Below are 23,319 nucleotides of genomic sequence, written 5' to 3'. Positions count from 1 at the left end.
CACCTGCCCCTTTGCACTCGCTAATAATACAACTTTCTCTGAAGTCTGTGCACCTAGAGCAGGCATGTCCAAACTGTGGCCCTCCAGCTGTTGAGAAACTACACATCCCAGCATGCCCTGACACAGCTTTAGCATTCTCTGACAGCAAAACTGTGTCAGGGCATGCTGGGATATGTAGTTTCACAACAGCTGGAGGGCCGCAGTTTGGACATGCCTGACCTAGAGGTTCTGCAATTGTGTGAACACAGACATTACAGTATTTGGTCTGCCCTTTCCCTCCTCCATCCCTCTCTGGGCACAGGTTGGCTTCAGTGGCACATAAGTATAAACTGGCATAGTGCTCACTTTGAGCATGATTATAGGTGCAGTTGCATGCGTAGCTGGCATTTCGCTCACAGGGGACTTACGTCTTACATCCGCTGCTCATGTACATAAGCAGAACCATCTAAAACATCAGACCATATCGGGTGGACCATCGGACCTCAGAGCAAACCCATGCTGTCTCAGACTGATTGGCTCTCCTAAGACTGGAGACTCTCTTGCTCGTAACGAATATGAGGTTGCTGGCTAGAGAACACCTAAAAAATGGTCCCAACATCCCTGCATATTTCTTGCCTCCACCAGTTACCTCCACCAAGGGCTCACTAATTGTCACTCACTTTGCAAATAAATTTGGTGTTGGTGTGCTAATTGCATGCACCTCTGAATCAGACCCTTTGTATCCGCTCTAGATTAGATGCTAAAAAGTGTCTTACCTGTGTGACGATTTTTGCCAGTCTGATCAATTATGCCATTGACTGGAAGTTTAAATGAAGGAACTCCTATGCCAGCTGTTAACTTTACTTCAAGGACTACTAAAACCTAAAATGCATTCTCTTTATATAAAAGAAATATTAGTAACATGTAAAACACAGAACAATTGATGTTCTTGAAATCTTGTGTTGCCTGGGGCTGTGGTGTTTACAGTGTGCACCAGGGATTCTCACATCTATCTCACACGCTGTGCGCACTCCTGCAGACCAAGCAGAGGTAAAATGCAGGTGAAAGTTAAGACCTTGGACAGTTCTGTTGTATTAACAACTTACACTGTTTTCTGGTAATAGTAGAGATCACTTAAAAGGACATTTTCCCAGGCCTAGGAGTACTGTATTGAAGCATATTCAGAGGACCCTTCATAGTATAAAATGAGTAGTGTGGTGTAAATCTAGAGGATTCTGGGTTTGGTACAAATTTTGTGCCTTGTCCAAAAAATTTGCTATTTATGAAACAGGCCAGGATATCATTGTGCTATGGCACTTATAATTGTCATTCAGTAACTTTATCCTAGTTACTTTCCTACCTTTTTGATCTGTGACACTTCCTGTGCTAAATTCTTAATAAAAAAAAATCGAAAAATGGAGAAAGTTAGTAAGAAATGGTAAATTTCCATCAGTATGTACAATATATATATATATATATATATATATATACACACACACACACACACACACACACACACACACACAGCTGTTTCCAGACACTTTGGCTCCCAGTGCCAACAGTAAAAAATGCGCGCCCCCCCATTAGACATTCAAAATGCCCCCCCCGACGTAAAAAAAAATATATTTTGCCCTCGCCGAAGGCGCACGCTCTCCTGGTGAGCGGCTTTGGCCTCACTAAGATGGGCATGGTGTCACTAAGAATGGGCGTGGCCTCGCAAGAAAAGACTATCTTACACCCCAGTTTTTGACCCTGCAACAACAGACCTCGGCCACCATAGGGAAAAAAAATCCATCATATTAAGCCCCACACAGTAATACCCCTGCACTATATTATGCCACACACTGCAATGCCCGTGATACATTATGCCCTAAGGTCCATAAATATGGTGAGAGTTTGGCTATCTTCGATTTTGACTATGCGATTTTGACTGTGTGTGCTTGCGATATTGGCTATGTGTGATTTTGACTAAGTGCCAATTTTGACTATACTTTAGTACTAGATAGTCAAACTTGACTTGCCTGAATAGTCTCTCTAACCTTTTATAACTGACCCCGCGGGACCGTGCATCAGGATTGCATCGTGATTGCAAGGTGGCTAACACCTTGCGATTTGCACTAACTTTCCTTGCGACTTTGATTATATTCAAAATCGCAAGGATAAGTCTCACTGTGTGTATGCACCTCTACAGTAAAGCTTCTAATTACTTTTAAATTACCTACTAGTTGCCAGGGGTTTCATGCGCTGGGTGTCATGCTCGTTGCCAGGGCTTTCACGCACTGGGTGTCATGCTTGTTGCCAAGGGTTTCACGCACTGGGTGTCATGCTTGTTTCCAGGGGTATCATGTGTTGGCTGTCATGCGCATTGCCAGGGGTTTCACGAGCTGGATGTCATGCTCGTTGCCAGGGCCTTCATGCTCTGGTATTCATACTCGTTGCCAAAGGAAATGCTCATTGCCAAGGGGGTATATAAAGAATATTCGCTGGCGGGCGCTAATCCACCAGCACTGATATCACTCTCTCCCTTCTCCCTCTTCCCTAGTACTCTATTCAGGGGGACCGAGTTTCGTGGAATGACACGGTTGCGTTGTGTCATTCCACGAAACTCTGCTCCCTCGAGCGGAGTAATAGGGAAGAAAAGGGAGAGCAGAATGGGGGACAAAGTGCCATGGCAGCTGCCCCATGCGGTCGCACGGCTTGTCCGTACAGTACAGTGAATGCACGGCTCGCCAGCCGGTAGAAATGGCCTTGTATATAAATATACTGAGCATGAGGTAAGCAGAACCCACTGAAACATTCAATAGTGCAGAGTGCAGGGCTTGTAAGTGTAGATAAAAGACAAAAAGTAAAGCATCATCCAATATATAACTTTTATAACTCACAAAATAGTGCAATACAGTACTTTACAAAAATTCACAAAGTGCTTTGTACAGCAGCAGAAAACAAGAGACCAGTCAATAGAAAATGCAGAATACAAAACAAAATTATTGGATACTCCAATAAAACTGCGCACGTACACTGTTAGGTTCCTGGTGCTCAGAACAAGGGAGATGTTATGAAGCGAGTCCAGAGCACCAGGACGTAATGCTGGGAAAGGGGAATGGAAAGGGAATAGCCCCTGGCGCCCTATCTCCGTTGTCTCACCCGTGCTGTCAGTACACTCTTGCGAGACTATGGTTGCTTGAGTCCATGGCAGCCACGTTTGAAGGGCGGATTACGTCTGCCCAACTTCGATGCCCCCTCAGGTCTTAATGAGAGACAAAGAGTGAACCGAGACAGGGTGATAACAAGGGGCCCTCTGACTAAACAACAAGGCCAGGGGCTACTAACAAACCTAAAACCAAAGTATGTGCGGCTTGCCGCCAAAGGAAAAGAACAACAAAGGAAATGCTGACCACACGCCGACAATACTTTTGTGTACCGGCGGTGACAGCATAAGCAGAACCCTCTGCAAAACACCAGTGACAGAAATAATAAGGGAATACAGCGGCCTAAGCCAACGGACGCGGCCGTGCCGCTACTCACGGAACCGGTACGAATACTGGCAAACGGACAGGAACTCCCAATGCTGCTGACACAGACTCTCAGAACTGGAGGACAGGCAGAATCCCAAACGACAGACCGGTGGACACCAAGAAGCCAGAAACTTGCACAGGCAAAGGTACTGGACCTCAGGACAGGAACGCCTCACGGCAGGACACGGGATCAGACATAGGAATCGACACAGGGACTGACACAGGAATCGACACAGGAAGCTCAGGAACTAGCAGGAACCAAGCTCAGAACTCAAGCAGACTGAAAACCCAGGAATATCACCAGCATCTGTGAATTGCAAACAGCCAGCATATAACAGAGAGGCCTAATTAATAATCCCATGCAGCTGCCTTGTTGCATGATTCCAAACTGACCAGATGCAATTAGCAGCCAGGTGAGGCTGAACACAAGGGAACAAGCTGCAATTACACAGACTCACCAGCGGCAGCAGACAAGAGTATTCTAAAACAGAGCAACAGGAAATCCTGGCATGCAAGACAACTTTATAAACATAAAATAGGAATGAACCACTACCTGTGGTTCATAACAGTATCCCCTCCTTAAGGGTGAGCTCCGAGCACCCCATGACACCTACGGGGAACATAAACAGAAGTATAACATGAAATACAGAACAAAACTGCAAAACAGGAATGAGCCACAGCCGTGGCTCATAACATCACCCCCCCCCTTGAGGAGGGGTCAAAAGACCCCAAAATTCAGACTATCCAGAACAAGGGATACAAAAAAAAAAAACCTGACACACTGGTCTAACAGACAAGAAAACAAAAAAAAAAACAAGTTGTAGCAACAACTTGTAACAGTGCCCTCCCCTTGATGGTGGCCACTGGACACAAGACCAGGAAAAAAAAATCTTTTTTTTTTTTTTTATCATCAAGGCAAGAGTCAAAAATTATTTCTTTTTCTTCTTCTTCTTTTTACAAAGCTCTTTAGGTCTGACCAAGGTAATTCCCCAAACATTGTCTGAACTGATGGTACCACCCAGCAAGGCTGCGTTCAAATCAGAGACAGGTCTCTTACCCTTGGGAGCTGAACTTTCTGGTAAAGTACTATTATTAGAAGAAGAAGTCAAAAAAGCACATCCTGCAGTCAAAACAACGGGCTGGGACTCTTGTGCCGAGTTTACAGTATTTGGTGGACTCTCAGCAGACAAGACGGGTGACTTAGAGGAATCTGAACCAATTTCTTTGGAACCGTATCTTTTAACAATTGCATCACAGAATGCTAGGGGATCCTGAAGAATGGGATCTTCAGCTTTCATTAGACTGGTCGCCCACTCAGAAGGCTCTCCTCTAAAAGAATAAATCAGATAGAGCCCAAGGTTTTCTGAAGTGATGCCCAGAAATGGTCTAGACAACATAATAGTGTAATAGTGTTTGAAAAGCGCCAGAAATTGGGCGAAGTCCCCATCAAAGGTTATGGATGTTGAGATATCAGAGTCAGGATCTGTTTCCTTCTCATCTGACTGACTGGAGTGCTTTGCTAGGACCTGGTCACTACTGACCTTACTCGAGGCTGAGACTCTCTGAACCCCACCCGGGGCAGTGACTCTCTGAACCCCACCCGGGGCAGTGACTTTCTGAACCCCACCCGGGGCAGTGACTTTCTGAACCCCACCCGGGGCAGTGACTTTCTGAACCCCACCCGGGGCAGTGGCCTCCGGGAACCCCGCTGGGGCAGTGGCCTCCGGGAACCCCGCTGGGGCAGTGGCCTCCGGGAACCCCGCTGGGGCAGTGGCCTCCGGGAACCCCGCTGGGGCCAGCACCTCGGATTCTTTTACTGGGACCGGGCCGTTGGCCTCCCTGACTGGGATCGGGCCATCGGCCTCCCTCTCTGAGTCGATAATTATCGAAAGTTCTCCCAGGACTATGACTTCCGGGACTTTTGCTGAAGCAATAACGTTCAGATCCTCCACTAATGCTATGCTTCTTAAGTTCTTTCCTGGGGAAGCGACTTCTAGACCCTTCTTTGGGGCTGCGTCTCTCGAGACCCCACTTGGGGATATTACTTCAAAGATCCCTTCTGGGGTTTTGCTTCTCGAGTTCCCCTCAAGAACTATGGTTTTAGAGACCCTTTCTAGGGTTGCGCTTTTCAAGTCCCTACCTGGGGTAACAGCTTCTGAGACCCCTTCCGGTATGGACACCTGAACTATAATATTTGATGTCCCTCTATAAGCTAGGGCATCGGGTACCGCTCCAGCACTCTGGGCATCGGGCACCGCTCCAGCACTCTGGGCATCGGGCACCGCTCCAGCACTCTGGGCATCGGGCACCGCTCCAGCACTCTGGGCATCGGGCACCGCTCCAGCACTCTGGGCATCGGGCACCGCTCCAGCACTCTGGGCATCGGGCACCGCTCCAGCACTCTGGGCATCGGGCACCGCTTTAGGACCCTGGGCTACGGGCACCACTCCAGGACCCTGGGCTACGGGCACCACTCCAGGACCCTGGGCTACGGGCACCACTCCAGGATCCTGGGCTACGGGCACCACTCCAGGACCCTGGGCTACGGGCACCACTCCAGGACCCTGGGCATCGGGCACCACTCCAGGACCCTGGGCATCGGGCACCACTCCAGGACCCTGGGCATCGGGCACCACTCCAGGGACTTGCAACTCCGCTTCCACAGGAACCTCAAGAGAGGAGAGAAACATTCTCTTTTGATTCCTGAATCTATAATGGGGCTCCCTTGCCCAAGGACCCCAATTATAGGACAGAGAGCCTTTTTGTGTGGGTTGTGTGACAAGTACCTCTGCCACAGTAGAGACAGGAGTAGGTCTTGTATCATGACTCAACTTGGCCAGAGGGCAAGACTCGTCACCACACTTTGGCTTGCGCAACTCACAGGTCTGCAGATAATGGCCTAAACCCCCACAATATAGGCATAAGTTTAAGTTTCTGCGACGCAGACGCTCCTCTTCTGAGAGCCTGGGCCGCAGAAAACTCCTAAACCTTTTCTCTTCAATTAAACCAGAGGATTCTCTTGTCACCATACTGTGAACAAGAGTCTCTTTAGAGATAGATGTACTCTCAACGACTTCTGGCAAAATGAGCAAGATTTTAGTCAGAAGGTTGTGCAGTTGCTTTAGGGATTGCTGCAAAACTTCTAGTCGCTCTGGTCTCAAAGCACTGAATACAGAGTTCAGGGCTGCGAGAGATGCCTGCAGGGCTTGCATAGTAGACATAGGAGGATTTAAAACTAGACAAGGCAAGGCAAGGCAAGGCAAGACTAAATTTTGCTAAACAAAACAAGACTTTTTTTTTTTTAACACCGGACTGGATTCTAAACACCGGACTGGATTCTGGACTGGATTCTGGACTGGATTCTAAACACTGGACTGGATTCTAAACACCGGATTCTAACACTGGACTGGATTCTAACACTGGACTGGATTCTAACACCGGACTGGATTCTAACACCGGACTGGATTCTAACACCGGACTGGATTCTAACACACTGAAATCTAGACAGGACTGGATTCTAGACTAGACACTGGACTGGGCCAAAAAAGAAAAAAAGTTTTATTTCTTTTTTGTGGTATGGCTGGTGATAATGTTAGGTTCCTGGTGCTCAGAACAAGGGAGATGTTATGAAGCGAGTCCAGAGCACCAGGACGTAATGCTGGGAAAGGGGAATGGAAAGGGAATAGCCCCTGGCGCCCTATCTCCGTTGTCTCACCCGTGCTGTCAGTACACTCTTGCGAGACTATGGTTGCTTGAGCCCATGGCAGCCGCGTTTGAAGGGCGGATTACGTCTGCCCAACTTCGATGCCCCCTCAGGTCTTAATGAGAGACAAAGAGTGAACCGAGACAGGGTGATAACAAGGGGCCCTCTGACTAAACAACAAGGCCAGGGGCTACTAACAAACCTAAAACCAAAGTATGTGCGGCTTGCCGCCAAAGGAAAAGAACAACAAAGGAAATGCTGACCACACGCCGACAATACTTTTGTGTACCGGCGGTGACAGCATAAGCAGAACCCTCTGCAAAACACCAGTGACAGAAATAATAAGGGAATACAGCGGCCTAAGCCAACGGACGCGGCCGTGCCGCTACTCACGGAACCGGTACGAATACTGGCAAACAGACAGGAACTCCCAATGCTGCTGACACAGACTCTCAGAACTGGAGGACAGGCAGAATCCCAAACGACAGACCGGTGGACACCAAGAAGCCAGAAACTTGCACAGGCAAAGGTACTGGACCTCAGGACAGGAACGCCTCACGGCAGGACACGGGATCAGACATAGGAATCGACACAGGGACTGACACAGGAATCGACACAGGAAGCTCAGGAACTAGCAGGAACCAAGCTCAGAACTCAAGCAGACTGAAAACCCAGGAATATCACCAGCATCTGTGAATTGCAAACAGCCAGCATATAACAGAGAGGCCTAATTAATAATCCCATGCAGCTGCCTTGTTGCATGATTCCAAACTGACCAGATGCAATTAGCAGCCAGGTGAGGCTGAACACAAGGGAACAAGCTGCAATTACACAGACTCACCAGCGGCAGCAGACAAGAGTATTCTAAAACAGAGCAACAGGAAATCCTGGCATGCAAGACAACTTTATAAACATAAAATAGGAATGAACCACTACCTGTGGTTCATAACAGTATCCCCTCCTTAAGGGTGAGCTCCGAGCACCCCATGACACCTACGGGGAACATAAACAGAAGTATAACATGAAATACAGAACAAAACTGCAAAACAGGAATGAGCCACAGCCGTGGCTCATAACATACACTACAGCAGCTCTGTAGAATAAATACACCAAATGGGTGCCTCTCCATAAAACATCCCAAATGTGACTCAAGAAAATGCAAAATATGGTGTACAAAGATCCCACTGAGCGCCAATCACCACAATCACGTTATATTACTGACTGAATTTACAGTACGTTCCTTTATTGCTGTTTCCTCCGCAGATAATGTCACACCAATATATAGCATACCTCCCAACTTTTGTCTTATCCGAGGAGGGACACTTCCGCGCGCCGAAAGTGCGCGCCCGATTGTAGGGGGTGTGGCCTAACAGAAAGGGGCGTGGCCTCGCGGCAAGTGCCACAATCGCAATCCACGCCTTGTTTTCGTCATTATGGGGGCATGAACAGCGCTGTGAGAGCTGCTGGTCATGCCCCCTGTCCCTCTCTGCCATGAATAGACGCTGTGCGCGTGCGCATGCGCACAGCATCTATTCACCGCTGCTCTGCTCAGAGCAGCGAGTGACAGGGCGGGATCTCCCAACTGCCCCCCCACCCGCGGGACACTGCGACCCGCGGGTGGGACAGCGGGACAGACCTTGAAAAATGGGACTGTCCCGCCGAAATCGGGACAGTTGGGAGGTATGATATAGGTCAGCACATGAGGAAGAAAGTAAAACACATCATGTGTAGAAACATCTATTTAATTTACACACAGTGTACATAAAAAAATGTTAAAAATATTGCTCCAATAGATCTGTGGGTACTGAAGTACAGAACAATTACCAGAGGTAGTGTGAACCGGCCTAAGTCAGTTCAAACAAAGATTTCAAATGTCACCAGTTTTCCTCCCGGTTAGGCAGTCTGGGAACGTCTCACTCTGGCAGATGGTCAGCTCCAACAGTCCACAGACACAATGGTGATCCAGAAATACCCAATGCGTTTCGACCCTATTCCTTGGGTCTTTTTCAAGGCAATAAATGTAAAAATTCACAGAGGGGTATAAAAACCTTACACAGTTGAATTTCATTAGAGAGGTGACGTTTTCCTGGTAGTCATGGCTACCATAACATAACTGAGGCTCCAACCTGACATCACTTCCGTCAGGTACAACAATAAATGTAGTTCCTCCTGGGTCCATTATGGCCCATAGAGGCTTCCCTGGTGCGTGTATACAAACCTCCCCCTGCAACCATGATGACGCAGCTAAACCACGTCACATCATTTCCGTAGTGCCGGACTTCCTGCATTAGCCCGATGGAGAGAATCGTTATGTAACGGCCGTCATGACAACCGCGCATCACCGCTCAGTTAGTCCAATCCCTATGCGCTCCTCCCCGGTCTCCATAGTGACGGAGATAGCTAGCCGCATGGTGATCTGAATCTAGTTATTTCTATACGTCTGTACTGGGATAATCGATGTGTTGTGGTCCACTCGGTAGCCATTAATTAGCACTCCTGATTCACACCATATGTCCCAGTAACAGAGGAGGAAGTTCATAGATACATATCAAGTAAAAATCCATAATTCTGGACCTGGTAGGTATAGGATATAGATAAACCTCAAAAAGAAGGAAAAAGAAAAAAGGAGAGAATATCATAATAAAACAGATAAAATTTAAAAATTGCAGAAAGACTATAAAAATTCAATAAAACGGGGTATCATAAAAACCACTTTAACTCAAAATCACTATTTAAGCCATTTGGGTGCAATGTATTAAAATCATAAATGCACTGCATTTCACTTTTGGCCAATACAGTGGTGATATCCCTTTGGCGAGCACTACACTTTGCTACCTTAAAGCCCGCAAAGTGTTTAATAGCATTGGTGGAACAACCATGTCGTTTTTTTAAAATGGTTTGAAAGCGCATGGGTCTCCAAACCCTTTTTAATGTTTCAACAGTGTTCCCCTATCCTAATTTTAAGGGGTCTGGTGGTCCTACCTATATAAAAGAGATTACAGGTGCATTTGATAAAATAAACGACATTCTTCACATTGCACGTTATAAAATCCTTAATAGAAAACTGTCTTCCATTAATATATATCCAATCAATTTTTTTAGCTCCATCGCTCTTAACTTTCCTGTAGCCTATACAAGAGCCGCATCAGTGAAAATCCTTAGTAAGGATTCTCCCTTCACTTTTTTTGGAGGAAGGTAACTCCTGACCAGAGCATTTCTGAGATTCTGAGCCTTCTTATAAATAAAAACAGGTTGTCCGGTAGAACACTACCTAAAATAGGATCCTTCTTTAGGATCCCCCAATTTAAAAAAAAAGATTTTTCTAATAATTTATATTGTGAATTATAGCCTGTAATGAAGGCCCATTCAAATGTATCCTTATTATCTTGTTTGGGTCGTTTGTCTAGAAGGAGATCTCGCCTCTCCACTTTCTCAATTTCCGGTAATGTTTTTTCTATACTTGACTCCTGGTATCCACTACCGATAAATCTGCTTTTTAGTTGATTAGCCTGCTGTAGGTATACCATGTTATTTCTGGATTACCATTGTATCTGATGACTGTTGGAGCTGACCATCTGCCGGAGTGAGACGATCCCAGACTGCCTACCTGGGAGGAAAACTGGTGACATTTGAAATCTTTGTTTGAACTGACTTAGGCCGGTTCACACTACCTCTGGTAATTGTTCTGTACTTCAGTACCCACAGATCTATTGGAGCAATATTTTTAACAATTTTTATGTACACTGTGTGTAAATTAAATAGATGTTTCTACACATGATTTGTTTTACTTTCTTCCTCATGTGCTGACCTATATATTGGTGTGACATTATCTGAGGAGGAAACAGCAATAAAGGAACGTACTGTAAATTCAGTCGGTAATATCACGTAATTGTGGTGATTGGCGCTCAGTGGGATCTTTGTACACCATATTTTGCATTTTCTTGAGAAAATGCAAAAAGCAAGGGCATTGTTGCATAATGGTACTTATCCATAGTGTCAGGGTATTATATATGTCATGACTGTGGTTTTTGTTAACCCGGCGTGTATGTGTATTTCGTGCGGGTAACTGGAGGACTATGTGTATTCTTGGCTGGTCTGTGGGAATCAGTGAGATGAAGTAGTAAGGAGCAGTCCCTGACCAGGGGTCGAAGCCGGGCCTCGGGAGAGGGAGCCGTATCCTGACCACTGGATCACCAGGGACTTGGTGTTGATAGTAGGATGGTGAATGTATAGGTGAGAACGAACTGGATATACTGTCACAGGAGTAGATGTTTGTGTACTCAAGGTTACTATAAAATAAGTTCTCTGGTGTTGCACAGAACTGTGAGGAGAAGACGTTGAACTGGGCTGGTTACCTGTGAGACTGGAACCGCACTGTGAACCAGGCTGGGTACCGGTATAACTGGAATGGAACTGTAATCTGGGCTGCTACCAGATATAACTGGAAATGCAACTGTATGTAAAACAGTGACTGTGGCTGTGACTTTAAGACTAGACTGAAGAATACTGCAGCTGTGTCTTTAAGACGAGACTGATGAATACTGCGACTGTGGCTTTAAGACGAGACTGAAGAATACTGCAGCTGTGGCTTTAAGATGAGAGTGAAGAATACTGCAGCTGTGGCTTTAAGACGAGACTGAAGAATACTGCAGCTGTGGCTTTAAGATGAAACTGAAGAATACTGCAGCTGTGGCTTTAAGACAAGACTGAAGACTACTGCTGCTTTAAGATGAGACTGAAGAATACTGCAGCTGTGGCTTTAAGACAAGACTGATACTGGATATAACTGGTAACACAACTGTAATCCAGACTGGGTTGCAAAAGAGCAGAATTTTACAAGAACCAAAGTAAAAGTGTTACCTTTTTGGGAGCTCAACTATTAAGCTCACACAGAGCTGTGTGACACAAGGAATTGGCAGATTCTGTAGCACAAGTCTCTTATACTTCCTGGTCCTTGGTCATTGGTGAACAGAGTCAGGTGATTCAGAGAGTCTCAGGCTGGCACAGGATTGGATAGCTCCAGGTCAGGTGATCAGACCCTGTCATGTCAGTACTCCAGGTTAGGCTCAATGTGGAGTGAGGTCCAGCAGGCCAAAAAAACACTGAAGCCTGAATTTCTGCAAATGAACAGAGGATGCTGACTTTTAGGCCTAAACTCCAGAATGAACACAGTGAAGAATCAAAATGCTGCACACAACTGATTACTTAGAGGAATTCCTACTCAGGTGGCTAATTAAGGTAAGCAAACACAGATTTGCAGTCTTCCTGGTGAGCTGAACAGATGCAAGTTACAGGATATGCTGAGGTAAGCCCCAGAATATGAGAAATACAGTCAGGATCGTGACAATATACACCCTTGTGCAAATTAATTTAAACAAGAGGCGATTTTGTGTTTGATGCTTAATCTTTTCCATCTTCCTAAAAATAATAATTAGACTTCTGAATTTATTTTATGGATGCTTTTGGACTCTTTACTATAATCTTTATTATATTTGAAATTGGAATACAGGTTAGCTCATCTACAGTGCGCAGGCGACTTCTTTTAGTTGGACGGAAGGCTAGAAGGCCAGTGAAAAAACAGCTGCTCACAAAACCTATGAAATAAAAGCGTTACAAATGGGCTCAGAAATATAAAAACTGGACCAAGGAAGACTGGCGGAAGGTTATCTTCAGTGATGAAAGCCATTTCTTTGTACAGGGACAGAGAAGTCAACATGTTTGAAGGCCAACTGGAGAGAAGATCAGTGATTGTCACTTTGATCAGTGTGTAAAACAGCCAGAAAAGAAAATGTTTTGGGGATGCTTCAGCTACTATGGTGTTGGGAGCTTGAAGCCAGTTGATGGTATGATGCGCTCAGCTCAGTACATTGATATTCTTCAAAGCAAAGTGGTTTCAGAGCTGGAAAAAACATTCCCAAATGGATCAAGCATCTTCCAACAGGATCTCGCCCCATGCCACACATCCAAATTGGTCATGAATTTCAAGGCTGGGAAGAATATAAAGAGAATAAAGAGAATAGAAAGAGATCCATCTGCTCATCAAGAAAATGCTCAATGTCCACTCCATGTGGTGTTTAAGCCATTCCAGAAAATGGGTTAGTTGAGAAGCAAAATAATCAATCCAAGTTAGTGATGGACAAATACCCCCTCCCCCACACTTACCATCCTTATGGACGTTAAACTTTACTCTGCCCTCCTACTATTCCTCCCACATCAGTTCTGGCACATACATTGGGGGAGTGTTGCAGTGCATGCAGCTGTTTAGGTTGCACCAGTGTTAAGGCTGTCAACAAAAATTTTGACTAAAAGTATTTGTCAGTTTATTTCAGAACTAAAATTAGACCAAAATGAAAACCGAGATCCACTGACTAAATTTTAACTTTAAAAAAGCAAACAGTGACTAAGGGGGACATGTACTTAGCAGTGATAAAAGTGGAGAAGTGAGCCAGTGGAGAAGTTGCCCATGGCAACCAATCAGCTGCTCTGTATATGTTTATAGTATGCAAATTATAAATGTTACGTCAATGCTGATTGGTTGCCATGGGCAACTTCTCCACTGGCTCACTTCTCCACTCTTATCACTTCTTAGTACATGTCCCCCTGGCGGATCCAGGGGGGGGGGAACACGCAGGCCCGTGCCCCCCCTGTCATGTCTGGCACTTAAAAAAACAAAACAGTCCCTTGAAGAAAGAAGCGGCGGCCAGTTCACTGGCGCCCGCCGCGATGAAGGTCCCAGTGGCAGCGGCAGCAGTAATGAGTCAGAGTGACTCATTACAGTACGCTGCAGGCAGCCGGCTCTAGTAAAGCTGGAAGTCTCTAAGGAGAGGGGAGGCTTTCCCCTTCTCTCTCCTCCCCTCCTCCACGGTCCAGCCACAAGCGACATGCGACTGACCGGCAGCCACTGGTGCTTGGCGAGCCGCACATGAATCAGGCAGGCGACTCGGCAGCACCCGGACTTGGTGGGGCAGCAGCAGCCCTCATGGGCACAAGGTCAGTGAGAGGGCTTCAGGACAGGGAAGTGGGCAGCAGTGCCAGCACTGACTATCTTCTCTGGTGCAGCCACATAAATAGATTCATATATGTATATATGTATGTGTATGTATATATATATATATATATATACACACACACACACACACACACACACTGTTTGTGTGTGTGTGTATGTATATATATATATATATATATACTGTATATATACACACATACTGTTTGTTTGTGTGTGTGTGTGTGTGTATATATATATATATATATATATATATGCACTTGTGCTTTATTGATTTTTAGATAGGATATATTAGGCTGTTTGCTGGGTTCAGTAGCCCCTGCCTCCCCCCCCCTCTCTCTCTCTCCCCCTCTCCCCCCCCTCTCTCGCTTTCTCGTTCCCTCTCCTCTCAGTTATTGTGTTAAGCTTCCATGTTTTCTTCTGTCTGTTTCCCCAGCGATACTTTCCCTTCATGTCTCTGTAAACTTCACTACAAATTAGGGATGTGCACTTGAAATTTTTCGGGTTTTGTGTTTTGGTTTTGGGTTCGGTTCCGCGGCCGTGTTTTGGGTTCGACCGCGTTTTGGCAAAACCTCACCGAATTTTTTTTGTCGGATTCGGGTGTGTTTTGGATTCGGGTGTTTTTTTCAAAAAACCCTAAAAAACAGCTTAAATCATAGAATTTGGGGGTCATTTTGATCCCAAAGTATTATTAACCTCAAAAACCATAATTTCCACTCATTTTCAGTCTATTCTGAATACCTCACACCTCACAATATTATTTTTAGTCCTAAAATTTGCACCGAGGTCGCTGGATGACTAAGCTAAGCGACCCTAGTGGCCGACACAAACACCTGGCCCATCTAGGAGTGGCACTGCAGTGTCACGCAGGATGGCCCTTCCAAAAAACACTCCCCAAACAGCACATGACGCAAAGAAGAAAAAAAGAGGCGCAATGAGGTAGCTGTGTGAGTAAGATAAGCGACCCTAGTGGCCGACACAAACACCTGGCCCATCTAGGAGTGGCACTGCAGTGTCACGCAGGATGGCCCTTCCAAAAAACACTCCCCAAACAGCACATGACGCAAAGAAGAAAAAAAGAGGCGCAATGAGGTAGCTGTGTGAGTAAGATAAGCGACCCTAGTGGCCGACACAAACACCTGGCCCATCTAGGAGTGGCACTGCAGTGTCACGCAGGATGGCCCTTCCAAAAAACACTCCCCAAACAGCACATGACGCAAATAAAAATGAAAGAAAAAAGAGGTGCAAGATGGAATTGTCCTTGGGCCCTCCCACCCACCCTTATGTTGTATAAACAGGACATGCACACTTTAACCAACCCATCATTTCAGTGACAGGGTCTGCCACACGACTGTGACTGAAATGACGGGTTGGTTTGGACCCCCACCGAAAAAGAAGCAATTAATCTCTCCTTGCACAAACTGGCTCTACAGAGGCAAGATGTCCACCTCATCATCATCCTCCGATATATCACCGTGTACATCCCGCTCCTCACAGATTATCAATTCGTCCCCACTGGAATCCACCATCTCAGCTCCCTGTGTACTTTGTGGAGGCAATTGCTGCTGGTCAATGTCTCCACGGAGGAATTGATTATAATTCATTTTAATGAACATCATCTTCTCCACATTTTCTGGAAGTAACCTCGTACGCAGATTGCTGACAAGGTGAGCGGCGGCACTAAACACTCTTTCGGATGATAAGGAGATGAAATTAATATATATATATAATATCACTAGTACTGCAGCCGGACAGGTATATATATTTATTATGTAATGACTGATGACGGACCTGCTGGACACTGTCAGCTCAGCAGCACCGCAGACTGCTACAGTAAGCTACTATAGTAGTATGTATAAAGAAGAAAGAAAAAAAAAACCACGGGTAGGTGGTATACAATTATGGATGGACGAGCGACTGCCGACACAGAGGTAGCTACAGCCGTGGACTACCATACTGTGTCTGCTGCTAATATAGACTGGATGATAATGAGATGAAATCAATATATATTATATCACACTAGTACTGCAGCCGGACAGGTAGATATATTTATTATGTAATGACTGATGACGGACCTGCTGGACACTGTCAGCTCAGCAGCACCGCAGACTGCTACAGTAAGCTACTATAGTAGTATGTATAAAGAAGAAAGAAAAAAAAAAAACACGGGTAGGTGGTATACAATTATGGATGGACGAGCGACTGCCGACACAGAGGTAGCTACAGCCGTGGACTACCGTACTGTGTCTGCTGCTAATATAGACTGGATGATAATGAGATGAAATCAATATATATATATATAATATCACTAGTACTGCAGCCGGACAGGTATATATATTTATTATGTAATGACTGATGACGGACCTGCTGGACACTGTCAGCTCAGCAGCACCGCAGACTGCTACAGTAAGCTACTATAGTAGTATGTATAAAGAAGAAAGAAAAAAAAAAACCACGGGTAGGTGGTATACAATTATGGATGAACGAGCGACTGCCGACACAGAGGTAGCTACAGCCGTGGACTACCGTACTGTGTCTGCTGCTAATATAGACTGGATGATAATGAGATGAAATCAATATATATTATATCACACTAGTACTGCAGCCGGACAGGTAGATATATTTATTATGTAATGACTGATGACGGACCTGCTGGACACTGTCAGCTCAGCAGCACCGCAGACTGCTACAGTAAGCTACTATAGTAGTATGTATAAAGAAGAAAGAAAAAAAAAAACCACGGGTAGGTGGTATACAATTATGGATGGACGAGCGACTGCCGACACAGAGGTAGCTACAGCCGTGGACTACCGTACTGTGTCTGCTGCTAATATAGACTGGATGATAATGAGATGAAATCAATATATATATATATATATAATATCACTAGTACTGCAGCCGGACAGGTATATATATTTATTATGTAATGACTGATGACGGACCTGCTGGACACAGTCAGCTCAGCAGCACCGCAGACTGCTACAGTAAGCTACTATAGTAGTATGTATAAAGAAGAAAGAAAAAAAAAAACCACGGGTAGGTGGTATACAATATTATATATATTATATACAATTTTTTATATATATATATATATATATATATTAAACTGGTGGTGACTGGTGGTCAGGTCACTGGTCACACTATCAGCAACTTGCAAGTAGTACTCCTAAGCAGACAATCACAATATATATTATACTGGTGGTCAGTGTGGTCACAATGGCAGTGTGGCACTCTGGCAGCAAAAGTGTGCACTGTACGTTATATGTACTCCTGAGTCCTGCTCTCAGACTCTAACTGCTCCCCACTGTCAGTGTCTCCCCCACAAGTCAGATAATATACAGTCACACTATCTATCACTTCAGCAAGTAACTAGTACTCCTCCTAATGCTCCCCAAAATTACTACTGTGTCTCTCTCTACTGTCTCACTCTCTTCTCTATAAACGGAGAGGACGCCAGCCACGTCCTCTCCCTATGAATCTCAATGCACGTGTGAAAATGGCGGCGACGCGCGGCTCCTTATATAGAATCCGAGTCTCGCGATAGAATCCGAGCCTCGCGAGAATCCGACAGCGGGATGATGACGTTCGGGCGCGCTCGGGTTTACCGAGCAAGGCGGGAAGATCCGAGTCGCTCGGCCCCGTGTAAAAAAACATGAAGTTCGGGCGGGTTCGGATTCCGAGGAACCGAACCCGCTCATCCCTACTACAAATGTCTCACTACTCCCTCCTACTCCTACAGAGACCTTAGGTACCCACTGCCTCTCCCTGTCCCCCTCTCCTTGTTACCCACTGCCACTTCCCCCTGGCATCACCCACTTTTTCCTCGTCACCCTTTCCTCTGTGTTACCCACACTGCCTCTCATTGTCACCCTCTCTCTGTCACCCACTGCCTCTCCGTCTCCCACTATGTCTCCTTCACCCACTGCCTCACCCTCTTCCTCTCCCCTGCGTCACTATAAACCCATCACCCTCTCTCTCCTGTTACCCTCTGCCTCTCCAAAGTGTCACCCTCTTCCCGTCTTATGAATATGACATTCCCTTTGAGGCCATGACCCTTGTCGCTAGGTCATGCCCTTGTTGTGAGGCCACGCGCACCTTCATGGGACCGCACGCCGAAGGCGTGCATAAGGTGCCCCCCCTGTCATTTTTTCCTGGATCCGCCCCTGCCCTAAGACTAAAACTTAATTTAAAATCCTTGTCAAAGGACACTGGAATTAACACTGGAAGTGGTTTAAAATTGAAATGATATGTTCTAGATATTTGTAGACCATAAATATGACCTGATGTAAAGGAAATAGGATTGTGTATTATTCTAACAAATTTAAGGCATAAGATATACTGTATGGGAGCACTACGGTAACACATTCTCAGCTTACTGAGCCCAGATTACTAAACACATAGTATGCAAACTTTTCAAAGGAAATTTTAGAGAAATGTTCTTCAGCAAAATCCATTACAGTATCATTAAACTGTTTGCAAAACTTATGATTAAAACAATGACTAAAATTAGACTCAAAAGGAGATTCACTGATTAAAATGAAGCAAAAGAAAAATACTAAAATGTTACTATAAACCAACTACAAATTTAAGAAAGCGACCATGACTAAAACTAAGCTGAAAATCCTTGTCAAAATTAACACTGGGTCACTCAAGGTTATCCGTAAACCCTGAATAACTATGGGACTGATTCAAAGATGGACAGTGGACCAATTTTTGTTGCAGCTGTCCGATTTTTTTTTTTAACTGTGCTGGAGCTGCAGTGCACGTCTGCCACGATATGGCTGTAGTTCTGGCCGCAGTGTGGGGTAGCCTCAGTCTGATTAACAGGCTGTGGCCATTTGTGGATGGAGATGAGAACCGTTGCAGTAAAGCATGTCGCATCTGTTTTGTGAGTGTGCCGAGGCCAGTGACTACGTCTTCCAAAGCAGATTTACTGGCCTCAGTAACGGAGATTTGGCAGCTTAGAGTTACTCAGATGACTGATGTTCACGCAAATGATCTGATGCTGCATCTTCAGACACAGCAGTGGATCAGAGAAGCCAACAGGAGGCATCTATTTACAGAAGACACCTCCTGCAGCATTTGCATATTTTCGCACAGCTGCTGCGTATAAAGACACAGTGGCAACAATAGCGTCCATCCCTGAATCAGCCGCTATTACGGCAAGTACATGAAATAGAAATCATTAAGTGTGCTGTTACCCCAGTTTGAAGTGTAATCAGGAACCAGCGCACATTCATTGGTTACACTGCTGGTCTGATTAGACTCAAACAAACACAAATTAGAGGAAATGCAGTTCATAAAAACTGCTTATTTACTTCTATATCGAGGTAATTGGTATTTGTATGCCTAGCATAACAGGGCTTGCCATGGGTCTGGTATTAGAGTTGTTTTAGAAACTTTTGATGCCAAGCCAAAAATCTGGACTCCATATTTTAGAAAGAACACAGCTTCAAAAACATAATGGGAATTAGGCTGAGGGGATGTAGTCAGGATCCACTCACAATGCCAATGAATATCCAAAGTGCTCAGGAAGGGGTTAGTTTTAGCGTTAGGCACTAGAGTGAGGGTTAAGCTGCAGGGGAGTGGGGTGGTTAGGGTTAGACTGCCAGAGGTTAGGGTTAGTCTGCGGGAGGGGATGGTTAGGGTTAGGCTGCAGGAGGGGTGATTTAGCGGCAGGGTTAAAATACTTACTGAAAACCGTCAGCATTCTGAACATCGAGCTTTTGTCTTTTAGGATCCCGATCCCCTAGTATCAGATTCTAGCTATTATCTTTTAGAAGTTGCTATATAAATAAGAAGTAGAATTTGATTGGCTGCTATGGGCAACATCTCCACTTCTGTAAACCCACACATTAGTAAATATACCCCTAGTAGGCCTGGTAGCATGGTTATTGTTACAGCTGGGAAATGGAGTATTTGGACCAAGCTTCCCACTCTCCAACTGAAGCTTTAATAAGGTCTGGATTATTAGGGATAAATGTACTAAGCTCTGTGTTTGACAGAGTTGGCAAACACGGTGTATTTTCAAACTCGGAAATTTACTAAACAACAGAAACACAGTAGTGTTTGGTCAAATAGAAGTACAAAACATGGGTGAACCTGAATATTCAACCAAAAACACCATCGGTCAAACTCAGGTCCGGAATGCATTTCGGGGCTTGGCTGAGGTAGCTAATGTTATCTCCAAATAGCTTTAAACACTGTAGCCTATAGGCCAGTGGTTCCCAAATGCGGTCCTCATGGCACCCTACAGTCCAGTTAGGGATACCCCTGCTTCTGCACAGATGATATAATCAACCTGACTGAGGTACTAATTAGTACCTGTGACTAAGCATGAATATCTTTAAAATCTGGACTGTTGTGATGCCTTGAGGATCGCTTTTGGGAACCACTGCTATAGGCTACAGACCACAAAACATACCAGTGCAGATCCCTCTCCGCCACGCTTTATTACTGCATGTGTAGTCAGCAGACCATGCATGCGCAATAATGATGAAGTTTCAACACCGCCGGGACAATACCCTGTCCCTGTGGGTGTTTATTAATACATCTGGCCAATAATTAATTTCTTATTGTGAATAGTGACAGCAAGAAATAATAATTATCTTGTCTAGGACCCAAAAATAAATATGCCCCTTAGTGTTCATCGAAAACGCAGCAAACTTTCCCCAAATAGAAAATACGTTTTTGCACAACTGTGAAGTTCTGAAGATTTCCCTTCTGACACACTACTTCACACACTCTATTGGTAGATTTTAATTTCACAGAATTCATACACTGTTAATATAAGTCAACTCATTCTCCTTCATGGTGTGGTTGGGGTCAGGGCAGCCATCAGTGGGGGACTGGTGTCCCGAGCCCTTACAGAGAGGAGGCCCACCCCTGGCTCCTACCACCAATACCTGGAGAGCTGCACCAGGCTATAAAACAACAGTAGGCTGATGCACAGGGAGGACTTCTTAAAACAAGTCTTAGCTGTGCATCAGCTCTCTGTGAACTGTTCCTGTATGCCCGCAATGCTAAACCTATATCTAACGTCACAATGTACGGAACGGAGCCGCAGAATGTTTTTTTTTTGGGGGGGGGGAGAGGGGCCCTGTCTATTTTGTCCCGGGCTCCATAATTTCTGATGGCAGCCCTGGTTGGCGTAAAAATGGGAACACTTAAAGCCAAAATCTACCATCTAAACATGCAAAATTACAAAACAGCCCATGTGGGCCTAGTGTTTTGTATTTTTTCAAATTTACAATAACTAGCACCTCTTGAATGGTATCTTCTAGTGGCGGCTCAAGTGGCTGCCGCGCATTTCAAAATTTAAATAAGGGAGACACACCAACTGTTGCCAACTGCCATTCCAAACTGACTGGCAGTTGGATGTGGCTCCCCTATTTGAACTGTATTTGGGATCTACAAGATAATATTTGTTTGACGAAAGAGAATTTAGACTGAACTGTGAGGTTGATTGCTCCTTGAATTGGATTTTGTGGTTTACATAAAAAAATAGAAACTGTGGATTATTGCTTATCGGTACAAACGCTCAGCGCTGCAGGCATAGATCTCATGACCAGCTGCTTCTCCCATGGGCAGCTTTACGTGGCTTGCTTACAAGTTAGTAGCCCCAAGTACATTGTGTGTTAATTCCGGTGATCAATGTCTACAATATAAAATATACATCACAATATTAGTTGCCACCACTGTCTTTGTAAACTTAGTATACCTTTAAGAGTCTTAGTGGAGCTCCAGATGGAGTAAAGTGCCCCATACATCAGACCGCCATAGGGCACTTCCCCGTTCTGCTGATGCCTGGGTTGGGGAGAATTGGTGAAATCCAGCATGTTGGAAAGCCATGATTCACTGACTCTGATTAACAAAATTATCGGGATTGGCGAGTCAGGGGTTTTAAACATGCAGTATTTTCCCTATTCCCTGACGATCACCGATCATCAATGTCCATGGATTGGATCAGCAGAATGGGGAATTGTGGCTCAGGTATATGTCCCACTGAGGATCGTGTCTACCTGCTCACTGGTCATTCCGAGTTGATCACACACTGCCAATTTTCGCTGCGCTGCGATCAGGTCTCTACTGCGCATGCGTATGCACCGCAATGCGCACGTGTGTCGTACGGGTACAATGCGGATCGTTGCTGAGCTATGGATTTAACTAAGAATCCATACGCACAGCAAGATTGACAGAAAGAGGGCGTTTATGGGTGTCAACTGACCATTTTCTGGGAGTGGTAGGGAAAACGCAGGCATGTCCGGGCGTTTGGAGGGCGGGTGTGTGACGTCAATTTCGGCACCAAAAAGACTGAAGTGATCGCAAGGGCTGAGTAAGTCCAAACCTACTCTGAAACTGCACAACATGTTTTTGCAGAACTCGGCTGCACAGGCGTTCGCACACTTGCAAAGTGAAAATACACTCCCCCGTGGGCGGCGACTATGCGTTTGCACTGCTGCCAAAAACAGCTAGCGAGCGATCATCTCGGAATGACCCCCATTGTTCTGTTTGCCTCTGCTACCTTTTATGTGTTTTTTATTAGCCATTTGAACTGTAGAGCAGAAATACTTAATTGCTATAAAACAAATGAACAAAAACGGCTAATTTTTCCATTATTTAATGACACACAATACTGTAATTCATGAAGAATGGTTCCTGTTGCCTGTCATCAAGTTCTTTGCATATTAGTTGCTGCTGCTGAGAAAAGACATTTTAACAGGACACTAACAAGTAGCACTTGTATTCTTCATGAGCAACTGGATATTTAAAGCATGTTATTTTACTTTAGCCATAAATGAATAGATATTCCATGAATAATGGGAAGATTTAAAGATTTTCTTAAAATTGCCTTCTCTACAGTACGCAGTTGTTCCAACTAACAAGAGAATGACTTTTATATGCTTCTGTGACGCCGAAAGGGATCGCGACCATTTGAAAGTATTCCTCTTGACAGGACACTGTCTGCTATCTATGTTTTGCTTGGTACAGTTAAGGTTTTTCTGTTGTTTCTTAAGAGAACAGCTGTGGGATACAGGATTTAACAATGCATTCCTCTGCAAGATAAAACTGCAGAGATTTCCCACAGGAGCAACATGAGAAGACAGATGGCTCTA

General features: G+C 45.1%; 1 protein-coding gene across 4 annotated transcripts in view; it reads left to right on the top strand.

Annotated features, from left to right (window-relative positions):
- Nucleotides 1–23,319, top strand: part of SUSD2 (sushi domain containing 2) — a 384,956-nt gene that overhangs the window by 285,488 nt on the left and 76,149 nt on the right. The gene's annotated exons all lie outside the window — the stretch shown is intronic.

This window comes from Pseudophryne corroboree, chromosome 1, assembly GCF_028390025.1.
Source record: "Pseudophryne corroboree isolate aPseCor3 chromosome 1, aPseCor3.hap2, whole genome shotgun sequence".
NCBI lineage: Eukaryota > Metazoa > Chordata > Amphibia > Anura > Myobatrachidae > Pseudophryne > Pseudophryne corroboree.
The sequence above is the reverse complement of the archived record's forward strand: the minus strand, read 5'-3'. Positions and strand labels throughout refer to the sequence as shown.